General features: G+C 40.1%; 1 non-coding gene across 1 annotated transcript; it reads right to left on the bottom strand.

Annotated features, from left to right (window-relative positions):
- Positions 1–12,889: 12,889 nt before the first annotated feature.
- Positions 12,890–13,029, bottom strand: LOC120360469 (U4 spliceosomal RNA). Its single transcript, XR_005576959.1, has one exon. It is a non-coding gene; the product is annotated as a U4 spliceosomal RNA (small nuclear RNA).
- Between the last annotated feature and the right edge of the window lie 7,606 nt (positions 13,030–20,635).

Below are 20,635 nucleotides of genomic sequence, written 5' to 3'. Positions count from 1 at the left end.
AATGTATGTTATGTATATGTGATATTTTCTTAACTCCAGATAGCAATGCAAAATTGATTTATAAAATCCTCTAAAAATGCTCTATTCTAACTTAGCTTGGAAAAAAAATAAGCATTTTTACATAAATATTCTCCAAACTCCTAGAAATGTAGAAATTGATATGTTTTTCAAGTTAACACAATTTACATAAAACATAGTTAAATAAGACCAATTTAATATTTTTGGTGTATAAAACAACTATGCCTTCAGAGCTATCATTATTAAATATAAAACAAACATAAATTTCTATTCTTCTTGCATTCTACTCAAATAAGCTAATATTATACTTATTAGATACTTAAAATCTTAAAGCTTATAGACTGATTCTAATTGTTACTCTTATTTTTAAAAACAGTATTTCAATAATAATTTTTTACAATAAATCTGTCTAATAATAGTTTCCAAAGTACTTTTGGTAATTTTTGACCTTACAGTTAAGCTAATTAAAAGATTTGCATTAAATATCTAGATCATTTATAAATAAAACACAATACTAAAACATTAATTACTGAACATAACTAATTCAATTTTATATATACTTTTGTCCCCTATTTTTTACGGAGAGAATAAAGATATTTTTGCCTGTTAATAAACCTTTTTTTTTTTTTTTTTGTCCACAACACTGAGAAATTGTACTATGAGGAAACATCACTCTAGATGTTGGGAGATCGTATACTCATACATTTTCTAATCTACTATAGAATGTTAACATATGACAATTTAAAATTGTCTACTTCCTAGTTTACTATGGAAAATAAAGATTACTAAGTGTTAAAAATATAATCTATACATAAATAAAATTACTAGAAATAATAGAATAACTAGAAACTATGCAAAGTATGCAGGAAAAGTAGGGCAAGGTATGCAAATAAAGTACGTTGTATTTTTTATAAGAAGAACTATACAAAATACACAAGTAAAAAGAGATATCTAACCTTCCCTCTGTTATATTTGAATTGGTAAACTGTTATGTTTTCAGAAATTATATAAAATTCCTGGAAATTTGTCAATGTCCTCCTTATCCATGCTATGTGGTGGTATCGTGTCATGAGTCATATTTTCAATTACTTTAAATGTCATATGCCACAGACAAAATTGAATGTCCTTGTGACTTGTGGTATAATGAATTCTCATCAGATCTTTTGTCATAGTCATTTCAAGCTCTTTGTCATTTAGATATTACTTAGGCCTGATGCTTTCCTAAAAGCTCCTGCAATCAGCTATGGATCAGAATGTTCATCTCCAACACAGGACTCCCTCTGAGACTCACAGAAAAGACTATGACAGGTACTCTGGTTACAGGCTTCTGATGATATTGCTCAAATAACTTTAAGACAACACACTTGACTCAGTGAAGCTTCCAGAAGTCTAGTTGAGAAACTGATGGGTTCATGACACGGCTAACCCAAGATTCAGCAAGACTGGAATTCAGTACATGGCACTGAATAAACTGATGAAAACTGATTATAATTTTATAGCTTCTTTTGAGCATTGCTGGTTCTTTGATGTTATAGTTTCTGGATTTAAGAAATCTCTTTCTCTTGAGCTAACTATAACTCACAACAATTTAGTAGATTACATTTATTTAAATAGAAATGAAGCATTTCTCTTTTTCCTCGACTGATTTCTCCAGAATTTTGAAATTCTTACTGAACACTCTTATTTTCATGACAATATAGTTGTTAGCAGAAGCCCAATAAGAATCTGTTCACCTTAGAACAGGACATAATTGGAAACTTTGTTTATATTATCAAGGCTTTTACTGGAATATCATATTTAGCAATAGTGTACCTAAGATCAGCTATGACCAGCAATTTTAAGGAACTAAGGTTGATTTTTATGGACCCAATCCTTACAAAGCAGTCTGAGAAAAGCCAGCTTGATACCTAGATTACAAGATTCACATCCTTACAGGTTAGTAAGAAAAGTAATTTCTTGTAGGCCCAGAAATTTGGGGATCGTTTGGGAGCCTCAAGAAGAGAGGAATTCACTCAAAGCTATTAGGACTGCAGCTGAAATTTGATAGTATGTTCTGGGCTTGGCTTTTAGCCTCAATAAGGCCGTTAAAACTCCAATCTGAGATTTTGTAGAAAAACTTGCAGCAAAGAAGCTTGAAAGCACCTATATGGTCAGCTCCTGTTCTTGCTGCACTTACATAAATAATCAGGCAAAATCTAACAAAACTAGACTTATTTTTAAAACAAGAATAATCTTTGATTGTCTATGATCAAAAATGATGGTTACTACAAAGAGAAATTTTATGTTGCAATGAAAAACTATAACTCAACCAGGCATGGTGGCACATGCCTATAATTCCAGCACTTTGGGAGGCCAAGAGTTCAAAACCAGCCTGGACAACACAGCAAAACCCCGTCTCTACTAAAAATACAAAAATTAGCTGGGCATGATGGCATGTGCCTGTGGTCCCAGCTAATCAGGAGGCGGAGGAGGGAGGCTTTCTTGTACCCAGGAGATAGATGGTGAAGTGAACTGAGCTTGCACCACGGCACTCCAGCCTTGGCCATAGAGCCAGACCCTGTCTCAAAAAAAATTTTTTTTAATAGGAAAACTATAGCTCTTGTGTGTTATCAGATTCTAGTCTTGTTTCTTTCCTTTGGGCTATTTTTACCTCTTTGTAAACTGGACCCTGCCATCTGATGAATTTTGTCACATGATGATACATGTGGAACAAGCAGCCAAGTATTGTCTCCCCTATTAATGTATCTATTGTCAGATAACTTGAAGGTCTCCAACCCTGAAACAAAGAAGAGGAACGTTTGGTCCCCGAAATGCATAACCAAATTGTAATGCATTTATGCAATGGAATACTATTTTGCCATAGAAAGGAACAAGCTATAAACGCACACAGAGACATGAGTGATCTTTCATGCACATTGCTAAGTGGAAGGAGAATCCTCACAGTGTGAGGAGAATCCGCACAGTGTGACCTCATTTAACGAGATTCTGGAGAAGGGAAACTACACAGATGGGAAGCCATTGGCTGCGTGGGGTGGGGGTTTGAAGTGTTCCATATGATATTTTAATACTATATACTGGCCACTATCCATTTGTCAAAAAATGAAGAATTTTACAGCTAAATGGGTAAATCAAACTCCATTCAAATTAAATAATATTATTCAGGATGTGGAATATCCCAGCACAGAATCCATAATGTGAAAAATAATTTAACTATGTTACAAATTACAATGGTTTGGATGTGGTTTGTCTCTGTAAAAACTCATGTTGAAATCTGACCCCCAAGGTGGCAGTGTGGGGAGGTAGGGCCTAGTGGAAGTTGTCAGGATTATGGAGGTCAATCCCTCATGAACAGATTAATGGCCTCCCATGGGGGTGAGTTCTGTCTGCTTTCACAGGAATGGATTAATTCCTGCAAGAGTAGATAGTCAAAAAGAGTCTTGCTTCCTTGGCTTCCCTCATGCTTTCACTCTTGCTGTGATCTCTGGTGCACCCCTTGCTCCCCTTCCACTTTCCACCATGAGGTTAAAAAGACTGAGGCCCCGTCAGATGCAACTGCCCAATCGTGGACATCCCAGCCACCAGTATTGTGAGCCAAATGAACCTTCTTTACTTACAAATTACCCTGCCTCTGGGCGCGGTGGCTCAAGCCTGTAATCCCAGCACTTTGGGAGGACGAGGCGGGTGAATCAAGAGGTCAAGAGATAGAGACCATCCTGGTGAACATGGTGAAACCCTGTCTCTACTAAAAATACAAAAAATTAGCTGGGCATGGTGGTGTGCACCTGTAATCCCAGCTACTTGGGAGGCTGAGGCAGGAGAATTGCCTGAACCCAGGAGGCAGAGGTTGCAGTGAGCCGAGATCACGCCATTGCACTCCAGCCTGGGTAACAAGAGCGAAACTCTGTCTCAAAAAAAAAAAACAACAACAACAACAACAACAACAAATTACCCTGCCTCAGGTATTGTGTTACAGAAGCACAAAATGGACTAAGACGCAAATGTGGGAAACAACTCTCTGAAGGTGTAGGGAAAACGGTGCTGACCTAAGTCTCTTTAACAACGAATAGAATCTGTAGGCTGAAGGAAAATAAGCTATACTTCATCATTGGATTCTATTTTATAAAGTTCTTTCCAACAAGGATAATGGTGAACAATTGTAAAACCACAGTATATGTATCTGGAATCAAACAATGAGTTATATAAGTCACAGATATTAGGAACCAGGTCCCTCAGTGTTGAAGTGGGAGGTTATAAATTAGCAAGGGGAGAAGGGTAGAAAGATTCATGTGATAGTAGTAGATCAGAGGTGAAGACATCAACATAAACTTGTGTTTAGTTTAATACAGATACATACAGTTCTACATCAAAACCTTCCTAACTAGGTGTGTATAGGTAGGTTACATACACACATATACTTCCTAGCATTGCTAATGAGAGACAAGACACAATGTGCTCACTCAGCAGCCAAATATAAGTTTTCCTACCATTCTGAAAGGAATCAGGCTCTTTGAAGAAATGTCTGATACTAGAACCAGGACAGTAAATATATCAGCCAGGATAATTTTGAAGTATCAGAAAGTAAGTACTAAAAAAAAATTGAAATATGTCAAAGGAAAATTGGAGCCAATAAAAAGAGCTACCACTGGCCAACACAGGAATGAACTGTTCAACATACTGCTGCAGTGTTTAATACTAACTAAAGTTTCAAGTAATTATCTAGGTGTCTCCATTTGTATGTGTAGGTGAATAAGCAAATGGAGTTGAATAGAAATCTCCTTTGCAAAAGAATTCCAAATACTTAATGTAGACACTCAGCCATCAAGAAGGTGGAGCTAACGCCTCAGTCCCTGAGTATGGGCTTTACATATGTGTAAACTTATTTTTCACATTTTTTTCTTGTGCTGTGGATGTGTCCTGGGTTCATTCTCTAAAATGCTGGTCACCTTAGACCAGGAAAAAAAATAATAACCTTACAGATTCTATTTCAATTCATGGATAGTATTTTAACAAGAGTGACTTTGTAAAAATATGTTCCAATGGCTGATTGGCTCATTGTGACTGGATCACTTATTCCAAATACTTCTTGTCTGTATTTTTTTCCAGTGTCTACCTTTTAGCCATAATACACCAGAATCAAATATTGGCCACTGGGAAAAAATATTTAAAGAAAAAAAGAATGTGGCCGGGCGCGGTGGCTCAAGCCTGTAATCCCAGCACTTTGGGAGGCCAAGGTGGGTGGATCACGAGGTCGAGAGATCAAGACCATCCCGGTCAACATGGTGAAACCCCGTCTCTACTAAAAATAAAAAAAATTAGCTGGGCATGGTGGCACGTGCCTGTAATCCCAGCTACTCAGGAGGCTGAGGCAGGAGAATTGCCTGAACCCAGGAGGCGGAGGTTGCGGTGAGCCGAGATCGCGCCATTGCACTCCAGCCTGGGTAACAAGAGTGAAACTCTGTCTCAAAAAAAAAAAAGAAAAAGAAAAAAAAGAAAAAAAGAATGTGAACCAAACTTGTGACCATGATAATTCAATGTCTCACCACAACACTTCCTAAAACAGAAAAGTTTAAAAGGATATTCAAAGTCAATTTCCTCAATAAGGCTTTGCAGAAAATGAGGAAACTAGAGAAATAAAATTGGCAGGACACCCTACGGGTGATTTTAGATGTTTCTATGTTTTATGGGGAAAAAATACTTTACCTTTAAAATAATCACAAAGAATTATTGGAAACCCAAACTCTGGAATGTTTCCAAATTTAGTTGAACTTCTATGTAATTCTGTCTATTTAGCTAGTCATGAAGTTGACACTTTTTTAAAAATCTCTGCCTTATTTGTGTAATAAAATACACAATGAATAATTAATGCTCATAGGAAAACATGTTTGACCTTGTGAAAAGAAAATAAATCTTGGGGAACCAAAATCACTAACGCTAAAGGGAAAAGTCAAGCTGGGGACTGCTTAGGGCAAACCTGCCTCCCCTTCTATCCAAAGTCACCCATCCACTCACCAACATAAATGCATATCTGATTGCCTCATTTGGAAAGGGTAATCAGCAACTCAAGAGAATGAAACCATTCATCGTTATCTACCTATGATCCGGAAGCCCCGTCTGGCCTTCTCTTCAAGTTGTCTCACCTTTCTGGACTGAACTAATGTACATTTTACACATAATCATTGATGTCTCATGTCTCCCTAAAATGTATAAAACCAAGCTGTGCTCCTACCACCTGGGGCACATGTTGTCGGGACCTCATGAGGATACATCACGGGTGCGGGGATCCTCAAACTTGGCAAAATTAACTCCCTAAAAAATCTAAGACCTGTCTCAGATTTTTGGGGTTCATACATGTAATGTAGGATGTTAATGTTTGTAAAACACACATTATTCTATCTATTAAAACTATACTGCCGGCCGGGCACGGTGGCTCAAGCCTGTAATCCCAGCACTTTGGGAGGCCGAGGCGGGTGGATCACGAGGTCAAGAGATCGAGACCATCCTGGTCAACATGGTGAAACCCCGTCTCTACTAAAAATACAAAAATTAGCTGGGCATGGTGGCGCACGCCTGTAGTCCCAGCTACTAGGGAGACTGAGGCAGGAGAATTGCTTGAACCCAGGGGGCGGAGGTTGCAGTGAGCCGAGATCGTGCCATTGCACTCCAGCCTGGGTAACAAGAGCGAAACCCTGTCTCAAAAAAAAAAGAAAAAAAAAAAAAAAAAAACTATACTGCCAATTAACCTTAGACTTTCTCAACAAAATAAAAATGTTGAGGTACAAATAATATATTTAAATTTAAATAATGTTGTAAGTTTTCATATGCCTACTTTTTATTATTTAATACGCCTGTTTCGACTACTTTAACGCTGTAAGAAAAATGAGTAATTAAAACATGAATAAAAGTGTTTACAGGGGGTGGACATGTTTCCTCCAGCATCAGGATTGGGGTGACTTGAAAGGCACCTGCCCATCCCCAGCTTTCATCCCAGCTGTCCTGATGGTGGCTCTAAGCATTTCTCCTTTCTCTATATGTAGACCTCACCCCAAAAACAAACCCGAATCTTACAATATATTAGGGCACGCTACGATGATGAGCAGCCAAAGCCTCAAGCAAGGGATGCTTCTGAAAACAAGACTTGGAGAATATAATGTGTGGAAGTAAAGCCAGTGTCGGAGTTCCTTCCTCTGCACACGGGGAGCAGAAAGGAAGCTTTTGCCACACCTTCCTCACGTGGCCTGCAGTCATGTCTCACCAGGCCAGACTTGAGAAGAACAAAACTTTGGTCTTCACTGTGGACATGCTACCAGGTGATCCAAAGACATGGCCTCTCCTCAGGTGGGTCCTGAGAACAAAGCTCTGCTTCTAATCCTAACCCCATCCCTAGACTTTGACCCTGACCCTAAACCCTGATCCATACCCTGGTCTATAATTCTGACCCTAACTTTGACACTGACCATGACCCCACCTCTAACCATACTTCCAGCCCTGGCCCTGACCCAGACCCCAAATCTAACACCCTATTATTATCACTACAATCTATCTCTAATTTTACTTTCTAGTGCTAAACAGCTGTACCCAAAAGCACTTTTTGATTATTAAACTTCTTTTCCTTCAATTCTCTAAGGACATCCTAAAGGAGATGTCATTATGTATTCTGCAGTCCCTTTGAGTGGTATGGCTTCAGATAAGAAGTTCTAACACTTTGCAAGACAGAAGAAGTGTGAAGGGTAGCAGCACTGGGTTGTCAGGAATGCATGCTGGCATTCACAATAGTCATTGGCGCTGTTCTCCACATATTTTCAGTTCATTTTTTATGAGTGCATTCTGACTGTTCCATCCCATCTACTTAAATTTTTGCATGGCCATATGATGTTTTTTTTTTTTTTTTTTTTTTTTTTTTTTTTTTTTTTTTTGCCATTGGAGGTGAGAATAATAATATGTGACTTTTTCAGGAGAAATCTCCAAGAAACAGAGTTCTATCCAGCATCTTTTGTCTTTTCTATAGCAATGGAGATCTTACTGATGGTACCTCCTTCAGCCTCAATTTCTGTGTTAGGACAACACAGCACAGAGCGACCACTCACCTGACCCATGATGAGATGCAAATAAATGAGGAAGATTTTTGAGCCACTGAAACTAGGAGGTTGTTTGTCACCGTGGTTTAACCAGCCCCCACTGACTGATGCAGGGCTGAAGAATGAGTCAGAACTGGGTCTGGACATGTGAAGTGCACTCCTCCAGGCTAAGTAAAGTTCAAGTCTTGTTGCAAAGGTAACAGTGAGCACGATGTGTTATTAGCAAGCGTGTGGGATACATAAGGTATGCCAAGTAATAATGAGAGACTCAACTTTAAAAGACAGTGCTAATTTGGACTGTGGGGAGTTTCCAATGTCCTACTTAGCATTTGAGACTGTGATGGCTCAATAAACTCATTACGAACCCTAAATGAAGGCTTGGGATAAATATCCGAGGGTGTCTAATATACCAATTATTCACCCTAGAATGGGCAGAGTCCTTGACCCCATTCTAGGGAGACTTCCAAAAGAAAAAAGACCTGCATTTCTCCAACAACCCACACTGAGAGACTTTCCTGCACTTCTGAGCTGTGGCTAACACTCCTCACCTTTCATTCTGTCCTCAGTGTTTTGGGGAAACACCTTTAACTCTCTCTGACTTACAGGTTAGTAAGTGGCCCTTATAATTCCCTCCAGAGATAGAAAAGACTAATGATGAGGGAGTCTGAGCTCACAGCAGCAAGCGGGCATGTGTGCTCAGCAGCCACCTGGCTCATCTGCTAGATTACTACATACGGTGTTCTGCAACATTGCTTAACACAACGGGACTCTCTCCTGATTCAGAGGGTTTAATTTCTCACCTACTTCTTTTTCTGCTGTCTTGGGTTCCTAAAATGAAAAGAACTCTGGGGTGATACAGTGAGTCAAAGGAGTGCCAACCATATCGCAGCAAAATAAAGATCCCTAAAAAATCCCTGGCCTAAGATGACACCCTCGGCTAGGTAAGGATGAATATGCTGACAGTGGACATGGGAGCGTGAATGTGGTCAAAATGTTCACATTAAAGAACTTCCACACAGACCACAAGAAAAGAGGGAGGAATGGAGATGGCGGCACGAGTCCCTAAAATAAAAGCAGATGTTTTGAGATCAGTTATATTCATTCCATCAAAAATTAGAGACAGAAACCAAAGTTTAGCCTGAGGCAACAATTAACTGGGCAATAAGCCAGAGGCACATGTGGCGTAGACAGATTTAAACATTCTCCCGTATATTAATAGAAATACTAAATTAACATCATATAAATATAAACACTTGGGTCTACAGTAGTTTTAAAGGAGATCTCACAAACGGGTTTGGCTTTTTAAGGTTAGTACTGATGGTCTAGAGAATTCATTTTGTTTCAGAGAGAGAAAGAGAGGAATTTTTTGGGTCCCTTCAGGAATGCTTCTGGCTTTGCCTCATCTTGTATGTTTGAACTATGCATACAGCAGAAGAAAACAGAATTTCACAGATTTAAGGTGTGAAAAGTCACTGGGTGCTTTAAGAAGCCTGGGATTCTTCTGCTGGAAAAATAAGTTTGTTGAGACAAAATGAGTTGGAGAAGGTTGTTATTGAAGTGAAGCAGAATTACTTTTACTAATCTGCTTATTACCCTCACCCTCTCACCCCCACCCCTACCCCCACCTTAACCTCTAACCCTAAACCCTAACTTCCTGACCCTACCCCTACCCCAATCCCTCATCCTACTCTTTAGCCCTGACACTTAACCCTTGACCCCAACCCCCAAACCTTGACACCAACCCTAAACTTAACCCCTAACCCTACCCCTAACCTTAACCCTTTACATCTGCCCAGATTCTCCAGCAGAAGCAGGGACCCTTGGCTCCCAGCTGTGCAACACTGCATCTGGCACAGGACTACGTAGCAGTCCCCAAATAGGCACCTGAATGCCCACTGTGCCAGCCACGCAGTGGAAGCCCAGGATGTATTCTCACCTCCAGAACCAGGACCCAGTGCCTGCATCACACTGATCAGGGCTGAAGTGAGCTGGTGCACCCCAGGTCTTCATAAGACCAAGGCTATCTCGTGCTTCCTGTCACAAGCGAGACGCAGACCCAGCAGCACGGCACGCCCACTCCTTCCCTCCGAGGCAGCTCGGCAACCTTCCAAGTAAGAGGCCTTTCCCTGATGACACTCCAAGCACAAAGCACTGGACTTTCACACAGTGAGGCTGCACACATCATTCTGTTTAGATGCCCACCTAGGCCACAGGGAGAAAGGGTGGTAGAGGGACCCTCATGTTGCCCTGTGGTATGCATGCTCTGGTTTACATGATTGCAAGCCATTTACGAGAAACTCAAGCTGAAACACTACTTGTTTCCAACTTTTTGTAGGCAGAGGATTTACAATGTACACTCCCAAACAAGCTAGCCACAGAGCACACTATCTCCCCTCTTAAGTCGCTCTGAGGGACTCCACATCAGTCCTAGAATTGAAAGACTAGTGGAGAAGAACTGGGATGTTGAGGGGGTACTGGCTACTTGCTGGACACCAACCTCCCCTCACCTAAGCTTACAGACAGCCCAGATCCCGCCTGATAAATCAGACATTTTAACACATACAGTTCTCGATAGCAGGACTTACAGATGCAAAATTCTAAGGCAAAGGATTGTTTCAACTCCTTGGTGTTTCAAGGAACTAAAACACTTCCTAGCACAGGTGCACCATCAACCTTATCATGAAATAAACCTCTACATTTTGTTCATCTTTCATTGTGGAAATGATGTGACAAACACATTGGACTGAAGACTTTTGAGATCTCTTCACAGGATCCTATCTGGTGGACCCCCAGATCTGCCAACACAGAGAAGGCATCCGTAAACACGTGCAGGACAGAGGTCAGACAAAACTGTCTCTCTCAGCCTCAAAGTGGCCTGGCAGTCACAGGAATCGCCATGTGGGGTCTGACATGTACGATGAGTCAAGCTTTTGGCTTGAGGCATCCCACTGTACCGCCAAACCAAGTTGTGTCTAACAAGAATCAGCCAGCCTACTCTCCCTAATAAAAGGTTCTCCACAGGGCCTGAAAACTTGGGGGATAACTCCTCCCTCCTCAGGCATGGTCCCAAGGTACAAGGCCACTTGCACCAGCAGCGTGGGTCAGCAAGAGAGCAGAAGCCAGAAGAGCACAGGCCGGATGATAAGTACCTCCTGAAGATCAGGAGAGAAGCCCTCTAGGTCCCACATAGTAGTTATGTCAGACTGGAACGCCCCATTTACAGGAGACTAGAAAACCCCTGCCTCGCCCTCACTTGGGGCTGACACCATTTTAGGCCTCAGCCGGTCTGCACCCAGGCACTCATTAAAACAGCATGTTGCTCCACACCCCCTTGAGTTGTTTGCTGGTGCTCTCAGGGTTCGAACCAATAATAGAGCTTTGCACCTAATATCCCAGGTAGTAATCCACGAGGGATATCTGTGTGACACCCCTCCTCCTCCACCCTCCATATCCAAGTGATCACCAAGGATACAAGCTGGCCAGGCAAGGTAGCTTATGCCTGTAAGCCCAGTACTTTAGAAGACTGAGGCATGTGGATCACCTGAGGTCAGGAGTTTGACACTGGCCAACATTGTGTAACCCTGTCTCTACTAGAAATTCCAAAATTAGCCAGGCACGGTGGCAGGTGCTTGTAATCCCAGCTACTTGGGAGGCTGAGACAGGAGAATCGCTTGAACCTGGGAGGCAAAGGATGCAGTGAGCCAAAATCACGCCACTTCACTCCAGCTTGGGCAACAGAGCAAGACTTCCTCAAAAAAAAAAAAGGGGGGGCCGGGCGCGGTGGCTCAAGCCTGTAATCCCAGCACTTTGGGAGGCTGAGGCGGGTGGATCACGAGGTCGAGAGATCGAGACCATCCTGGTCAACATGGTGAAACCCCGTCTCTACTAAAAAAAAAAAATACAAAAAACTAAATGGGCGTGGTGGCACGTGCCTGTAATCCCAGCTACTTAGGAGGCTGAGGCAGGAGAATTGCCTGAGCCCGGGAGGCGGAGGTTGCGGTGAGCTGAGATCGCGCCATTGCACTCCAGCCTGGGCAACAAGAGCGAAACTCCGTCTCAAAAAAAAAAAAAAAAAAAAGGAAAGAAAAGAATTAATATAGTTTTGTCGCCAGAAAAGGGGTCTTGTCCCAGACCCCAACAATGGGTTTTTGGATCTCACGTGAAATGGAATTTGTGGAGAGTTGCAGAGTCTAGTGACGTTAAGAGAGTTTATTAGTCATTACTAAGTTCCAGAGCAGGGAGTCCTCAGGAAGCGAGAGGAGAAATGCACCTGTTTTAAGGAAAAAAAATTTTTTTGAGACGGAGTTTTACTCTTGTAACAATGACATGATCTCGGCTCACTAAAATCTCTGCTTCTTGAGTTTAAGGATTCTCCTGCCTCAACCTCCCAAGTAGCTGGGATTACAGGTGTGCACTACCATGCCCGGCTAATTTTTTTTTCCATTTTGATATTAATTAATTAATTAATTAATTAATATTCTCCAGATTTTTTTTCTTTTTTGAGACGGAGTTTTGCTCTTGTTACCCAGGCTGGAGTGCAATGGCACGATCTCGGCTCACCGCAACCTCCGCCTCCTGGGTTCAGGCAATTCTGCCTCAGCCTCCTGAGTAGCTGGGATTACAGGCACGCGCCACCATGCCAAGCTAATTTTTTGTATATTTAGTAGAGACGGGGTTTCACCATGTTGACCAGGATGGTCTCGATCTCTTGACCTCGTGATCCACCCGCCTCGGCCTCCCAAAGTGCTGGGATTACAGGCTTGAGCCACCGCCTGTAAAATAATTCCCCCATTCAATCCCCGTAGAAACTGTCAAAAATTGCCAATGCCGACTATATTTCCAGTCGTCATGGCAGGGTATTGGGAAAACTTTTCTATCAGCAATAATCATGCCTCGGATAAATTCTTTGGCTACAATACTTCCACTGTGAAAAGCTATTTTTTTGTATTTTTAGTAGTGACTGGGTTTCACCATGCTGGTGTCCAACAGGATTACTTAAAGTTTGTTTCTATAGGTTATTAGGATCAGTGTTATCTCTTATAAAGGCCTGTGATCAGTTGTGTCAGGCTATTAGTATTGTTACTTTTCTATGTTACTACTGATTTTAACAATAATTTATGAATGTACTCTTATCTTTAAAGTAAAACTTATTTTTAAATTAAGAATGCTTTTTGCTTAAAGTACTGGTATATTTTTGTAAGTTTGGGGTCTTTATTTAGTTATTAACTTGTTCCTGCAACCATAAATATTTTATAACCAAAGATGCTTAACCCCTAAATATATAATCCAACAAATTTAACCTGTGTGTGTGTGTGTGTGTGTGTGTGTGTGTGTGTGTGATTGTGTGTGTGAGACAGGGTCTCACTCTGTCTCCCAGGCTAGAGTGCAGTGATGCGATCATGGCTGGCTCACTGCAGCCTCAAAGGCAAACATGGTGAATCTGGATGCACTGAGATGCAGAAAAATGTGTCTTTCATATATAAGAATGTAAACCAGCTTGCATCCCCTGAGACTTGGGTAAGGATTGGGGACAATGGGGTGTATGGAGGCAACAACTGCATTTATTAATGCTCTAAGGTTTCTGACAAATCTGTACTTGCCATTAGGCTTTTGATCTGGTAACATGGGAGTATTGTTAAGGAGACTTTCCTAGCCTTAATAAATCATATGGCAAGAATTTGGCAATAATGAATTTCCTCTCATGCGCCCTGCCCCAAAGTGTATCGTGTCTTCCTAGGGCGAGGAGCATGAGACTGAACTTGGATTTGAATGGTCTTTAGTGTGTTTCCCAGAGCCTCTGTGGCCCAAACCTCAGGATTTACTTGAGACAACACCTCAGGTGGTAAATATGACAACTCATCCTTCACTTTTTTTTCCCCCCAAGGGGTCAGGAACAAAGGTAACATTTTATCTGCTTTATGATCTATGAAGGTCACCATGGCTTGGTCACCTGAGTCAATAAGTCTCTACCCAGTAAGAGGTCAGGTATTCAGACAGTATTAAAAACTGTCTGAATGAGAAACCCAGAGGATCTGGAGAACAACTTAGAAAATAAAAAGAGCAGTGTTTTGGGGCTTGTTCGTCATAAGACAGGAGCCCACAGCATTAAATCAGGACAGAGTCATCTGCTCCCATATCTCCTACCTATCACTTCAAGAGTCACCTGAGGCTCTCCATCTCTCGACGGCTAATAGTCCCATGGGAATGGAGGCAGGAAGTATCAGGTCTTTCCACTTTTGTGTCTGCTGGGCTCTGATAATGGCTCCCTTGAAAGCACAGCGCATTTCCTTCGGTGGCGACCAATCTTCTTATAGAAGGCAATTGATTTATACTCAAGGCACAGTGGCCCAGAAACCCAGATAGGAACTTTTATCTTCTCACTTCCTCTGTGAGGGCCAGGAGTTAAGAAGCTGGCTCTGAAGTGGTAGAGGGTGCAAGACTGTAGCTAGAAGCTGTGCCTTTTGGGAGGTTTGCTTTATTTTGTCTCTGCTCTATGTCTGTGACTGAAAACTGCAAAAGCCAAGGCTAAAAGCTGAATCATGGGAATCTGGAGACCTAAGCCTGCTTTGCATGACTTCCTGCAGATATCTAAGCAGACTGGGTTATAAAATGAATTCCTAGCAATGCCTGTTCATTCTTGTAGTCAGGGGCAGTGTTAGTTTATTTCTTCAAAGTCTAAATTATCTACCCTTGTAATAAGGCTAGGTTTTCATGTTTTTCCTAATTTTTCTGACTTTATAAAAATTGAAAAGCTTTATCACAATTTGTTTTCTCTTTCAAGGAGTCAAATGATCATAATTTTTTCTCTATATATCCTACTTTCTTCCTAATTTCTTTCTCTTTTCTAGGTCCTAATTCTTTTTCGGGTCCTGGTCAGCCACTGCTGTGCCTCCTACTTGATATATGTCATGTCCCTGGTTGCAGGCTGCCACCCTATTAGCATGTACTTTAGCCACTCCCATAATACACTGCTTTTCTACAATGCAGCAGGTAGACATAAATATATCCACATCTTGCCTGGTCAAATTACACATCAAGGTTAGCCTCTTTTATTTGTCTATGAACTTGCCTGAATCCTCTGAAAACTGTTCAAGTTTTTCCTTGCATGCAGCTAATTCACACATAGAAAAAGTACATATATAGTGTCCCCACCATTATCTGCCACTTCCCAGAGAGGGCAAAGATTCAGCTTTGCCAGCTGATAAGAGGCCACACTGCACGTTGTTCTGGTGAGGCTTGGGTCTTTCGAGAGTGGGTATGTATGTAAGATAGGACTCAAAAGGCAGGAAGAAGAAGATGACTGGACACTAGATAACCATGGAAAACTAGAAGGAATTAATAACACGTTGCACACCTCACCAGAACTGGAAGGAGTATGACTGTGTTATCATAGGGTGCTTGGACTTGCAGAAGAAAGTTCAGCCCCAGCTAAGAAAATCCTAATATTGAGGCACTTGCATTAAAGAGTACTCAATTATGTCCAGTCCCTGTTTTGTTTTTTCCTCCATCAAACATATGCAAGCCTATTTTCCCTTTTTTATCCTAAGCATCAGAGAAGTCTGTTAATAATGTATTTCCTTCCATTTAGTTTATCTTCTATAAAACAACTTAAGCTGCTAAAAAAAAAGGAGTCAGACCAAACAAGAGAAAAAAGGAAGGGTACAATTTGTATATTGTAATATATTAGTCCATTTTCACACTACTATGACAAAACTAACAAAACTCTTTCAGGGAAAAAGTGACATGCTGGGTTTAGAGAGTAGGGTCCAGCTATCCTTTACCAGCCATTAAAGATGACCCTCTGGTTAAGAAATGAGAGAAAACAGATAAGAAAAAGTCTCATGTTCTTCCATCTTGAGGCTAATTGTTTGCAGGGGGTTGTCATAAAAGAGGCTGTTGCTAAAGAGGTATGTCTGATTTTTGCCATGTGAGGTTGTTAAATACATTTCAACTTCTAATCATAATGATAGAGAGGTTATTGCTCATCTTTTCTGATAATCGAGGTACAAAGATACTAGGTTCCAAGACATCTCTTTTTTCCAGTGTCACTTGGACCAGTGGCAAATTAAACAAGCAGTCAGCTAAAAGTCCGAAAATCATTGAGGAAAGTAAAAGCTAAACTGTTTGAGGTCTGCTTCCTGTGGTAGCCTCCAGACTGCTACAAAACAGAGGCAGTGAGCAGAGAGGTGAAAAGATGCAGAGCACTCAGGTGAGGGACAGGGAGCACAATGTAGGCAGTTCAAAAAGAGAAAGTGGCAAACATCTTGTTTAGCAAAATCCATTCTTCTCAATATACTCCAGGGCCTCTAACCCTGTGAGCTTGGCCTCCAATCTGAGTATGACATCCCCAGGCCTCTGACTTTTGGGACTGAGTCTCTCACCCTAACATTATACTGTAGGGCCTCTCGCTTAGGTGATAGTGAATAATCATTCTTACCCACCAGAATGGCTTCCCAACTCTAAAAGATGCCCCACTTACCCGATGTCAGCTGATTGATTCTGTGTGGATTGTTTTCCTTGTAGTCAGGAGTCTTATCTTGGTGCCCCTTCATGGTGTTGCTGAAAGATGTTGCTAGAAAAGAGGTTCCTGATACAGACCACAAAGGAGGATTCTTAGGTCTTGTGCAGAAAAAAATCTGAAGTGAGTCAGAGAGCAAAGTGAAAAAAGCAAGGTTATTAGAAATGACTCCATTACAGAGTTGGGCATCCTCAGAAATCAAGAGCAGGAGTGCACTGTCTTAGTGTCTCTACTTACAAGTAACTATAAAGAGAAAGAGTTATAATTAAATTTGGGAAGTGCAGATATACTCACTAAAGGCAGAAGCTATTGGTTTTAACAATAACGATAAACCTTTGACCTAAGCTAGCTCATTAGACCTCAGAGCCTGTGATGGAGGGCTGCCTCTTAGATTTCTAAAATGTCTTGAAGTCCTCTTTCCCATTGTCTTGGCTATCAACACATGTTGTCTTTTTTAAGTTATGCAAATATCTCTAACGCTGGTTGCCACACAGCCTACTAGAGTTCTTCTCTTATAAAGCTCTGTTATTTTTCTGCCACATGGCTAGGCTCAGTTTTCAGGCTTTTACACTAAGCTTCCCTTGTAAATATAAGTTACAACTTAGTTTTTTTGCTCCAACATGTGAGCATAAGTTGTTACAAGCAGCCAGGCCACATCTCAAATGCTTTGTTTCTTAGACATTTTTTCCAACAGAAGCCCTAAATTATCACTATCATTCAAAGGTTTATATATCTCTAGGGCATGAACCCAATTCACCCAACCACTTTGCTAAGACATAACATGCATGACATTTGCTTCTATCTCAATACGTTTCTAATTTTCATCTGAGACCTCCTCAGCCTAGCCTTCACTGTCCAAATTACTGTCAGCATTTTGGTCACAGCCATTCAACCAGTCACTTAGAAAAGGTCAACTTTCCCTCATTTTTCTATCTTCTTCTGAGTCCTACACACTCTTCCAATCTCTGCCTGTTTACCCAATTACAAGGTTGATTCCACATTTTCAGGTATTCTTATGACAATTTTCCACTCTTTAGTGCCAATTTTCTGTATTAAGCCATTTTTGCATCACTATAAATACCTGAGACTAGGTAATTTATTTTTAAAAAGGAGGCTTAACTGGTTCATGATTCTACCCGTTGTACGGAAGACATAGCACTGGCATATCCTTCTGGGGAGGCCTCTGGAAGTTTACAATCATGGCAAAAGTTGAAGCAAAATCTTGCACATCACAGAGCAAAAAGCAGGAGCGAAAAACAGAGGGGCAAATTGTTACACACTTTTAAATAACCAGATCTTACAGGAACTCACTCGCTATCATGAGGGTGGTACAAAATGGGATGGTGCTAAGTCATTTATGAGTAATCTACCCAAATGGTTGTATCACCTTTCACCAGGCCCACCTCCAACATTGAGAATTACATTTCAATATAATATTTGGGAGAGGACACACATTCAAACCCTGTCAGAGGAGTCTTTATATTTTTCCAAATATAAGATTATATCATCAGTGAAAAAAGATAATTTGACTTCTTTTCCAATTGGGATGCCCTTTATTGCTTTCTCTTATCTGATTGCTCCAGCTAAGACTTTCAGAATTATGTTGAATAACAGTGGTAAAAGTGGACATTCTTGTCATCTTCCAGATTTTAAAGGAAAGGCTTTTAGTTTTTCCCCACTCAGTATGATACTGGCTGTGTGTCTGTCATATATGACTTTCATCATGTTGAGGTATGTTCATTCCATACCCAGTTTTCAAAGGGTTTTTATTATAGAAGAAGATTAAACGTTGGCCGGGCAGGGTGGCTCATGCCTGCAACTTCAGCACTTTGGGTGACTGAGGTGGGCAAATCACAGAGTCAAGAGATAGAGACCATCATGGCCAACATGGTGAAGCCTGTCTCTACTAAAAGTACAGAAAAATTATCTGGACATGGTGGTGCACTCCTGTAGTTCCAGCTACTCAGGAGGCTGAGGCAGGAGAATCACTTGAACCTATCGTTTGCTTTTTTAATCTCTGTCTGGTTTTAATATCATGTAATACCAGCCTCAAATAATGAGTTTGGAAATGTTCCCTTCTCTATTTTTCAGTCTGGTCCTACAGACTTTTATATTAAGGCTTTAATTTTGTTACTTGTTATTGGTCTGTTCAGGTTTTGGATTTTTTCCTCATTCAATCTTGATAAGTTGTGTGTGCCTAAGAATTAACTTCCTCTAGGTTTTCTACTTTGTTGGCATGCAATTGTTGATAGTAGCCACTAATGATCCTTTTATTTTCTGAAGTATTACTTCAGAAATCTCTCTTTTCTAGACTCTTATTTTATTGATTTTTATCTGCTCTGCTTTTTATTTAGCCTGTCTAAATATGTCAACTGTTTAACTTTACAAAAACTCAAATTTCTGTCTCATTAATCTTTCATATTTCAACTTTATGCTATTATCTTTATTATTTTCTTCTAATTTGGGGGTTGCTTTGATCTTTTATTCTAGTTAATCGAGATGTATTATTTATTTGAAGTTTTTCTGTTTTTGATGTAGGTACTTATATTTATACATTTTTCTTTTATAATAGTACCTTATTTACTATAGTCCACGGGTTTTTCTATGCTATGTTTCCATTATCATTTGTTTCAAAAAATTTTTCTATTTTTTTCTTTTCTATTAACCTATTGATTATTCAAAGGCATATTGTTTAATGTCCATGTGTTTGTATAGTTTCCTTAATTTCTTTTTTAAATTGATTTCTAGTTTTATTCCATTGCAGTAGAGAAAATGCTTGACATTACTTCAGTGTTTTGAATGTTTGTAAACTCATTTTGTTACCTAAAATATGTTCTATCTTGCGAATAACCCACATGTTGAGGAGAAGAATGTGTATTCTGCAGTGACTGGATAAAATTTTCTGTAAATAACTATTAGGTTAATTTGTTCTACAGTGGAGATTAAGTCTGACGTTTCTTTGTTGATTTTCTGTCTGGAAGGTCTATCCAATGACTAAACTGGGGTGCTGAAGTGTCCAGCCATTGTTGTATTGACGTCTCTTTCTTTAGCTCTTATATTTGCTTCATTGATCCAGGTGATTTAGTGTTGGGTGCATATATATTTCCAATTATTATATTTTATTGAATTGATATTTTTATTATTATATGATGACCTTCTTTACCTCTTCCTAGAGTCTTTTGTTGAAATCTAATTTTGTCTGGCATAAGTATAGCGATTTCTGCTCTTTCTTGGTTTCTACTGGCATGGAATACAGTTTTCCATCCTTTTAGTTTAAGTCTAAATGTATCTTTATAGGTAAAGTATTTTTGGAAGGTTATTTGTAGATTATTGTCTTTCTTCTCCATCCATTTATCCACTATTTATCTTTTGACTGGAGTATTTAGTTCATTTACATTCAGTGTAATTATGGACAAGTAAGCACTTACTCCTGCCACTTTGTGATTTGTTTTCTGATTGATTTTTGTCCTCTTCCTTCTTTCCTTTCTGCCTGTCTTCCTTTTAGTGAAGGTGATTTCTCTTGTAATATAATCTAATTTCTTGCTTTCTATTTTTTTGTACATCTGTGGTACACTTTTTAATTTAAAATTATCATGAAGCTTGAAAATAATATCTTATAACATCATTTTAAATTGTGGACAATTTAACACTGATTGCATAAACAAAGAAACAAGGAAAACAATAATAACTCTACACTTTAACTTCATTGCCATTCTTTTAAACGGTTTGTTCTTTTAAAAGTTTTGTTGTTTCTCTTTATTCCCTATTTTACGATGTCTTGGAGAGACTTTTTTTTTTTTTTTTTTTTTTTTGAGACGGAGTTCCACTCTTGTTACCCAGGCTGGAGTGCAATGGCGCGATCTCAGCTCACCGCAACCTCCGCCTCCTGGGTTCAGGCAATTCTCCTGCCTCAGCCTCCTGAGTAGCTGGGATTATAGGCACGCGCCACCATGCCCAGCTAATTTTTTGTATTTTTAGTAGAGACGGGGTTTCACCATGTTGACCAGGATGGTCTCGATCTCTT

This window comes from Saimiri boliviensis, chromosome 20 (genome assembly GCF_048565385.1).
Source record: "Saimiri boliviensis isolate mSaiBol1 chromosome 20, mSaiBol1.pri, whole genome shotgun sequence".
In the NCBI taxonomy this organism is placed as follows: domain Eukaryota; kingdom Metazoa; phylum Chordata; class Mammalia; order Primates; family Cebidae; genus Saimiri; species Saimiri boliviensis.
Note: the sequence above shows the minus strand (reverse complement) of the source record. Positions and strands in the feature narration are given on the sequence as shown.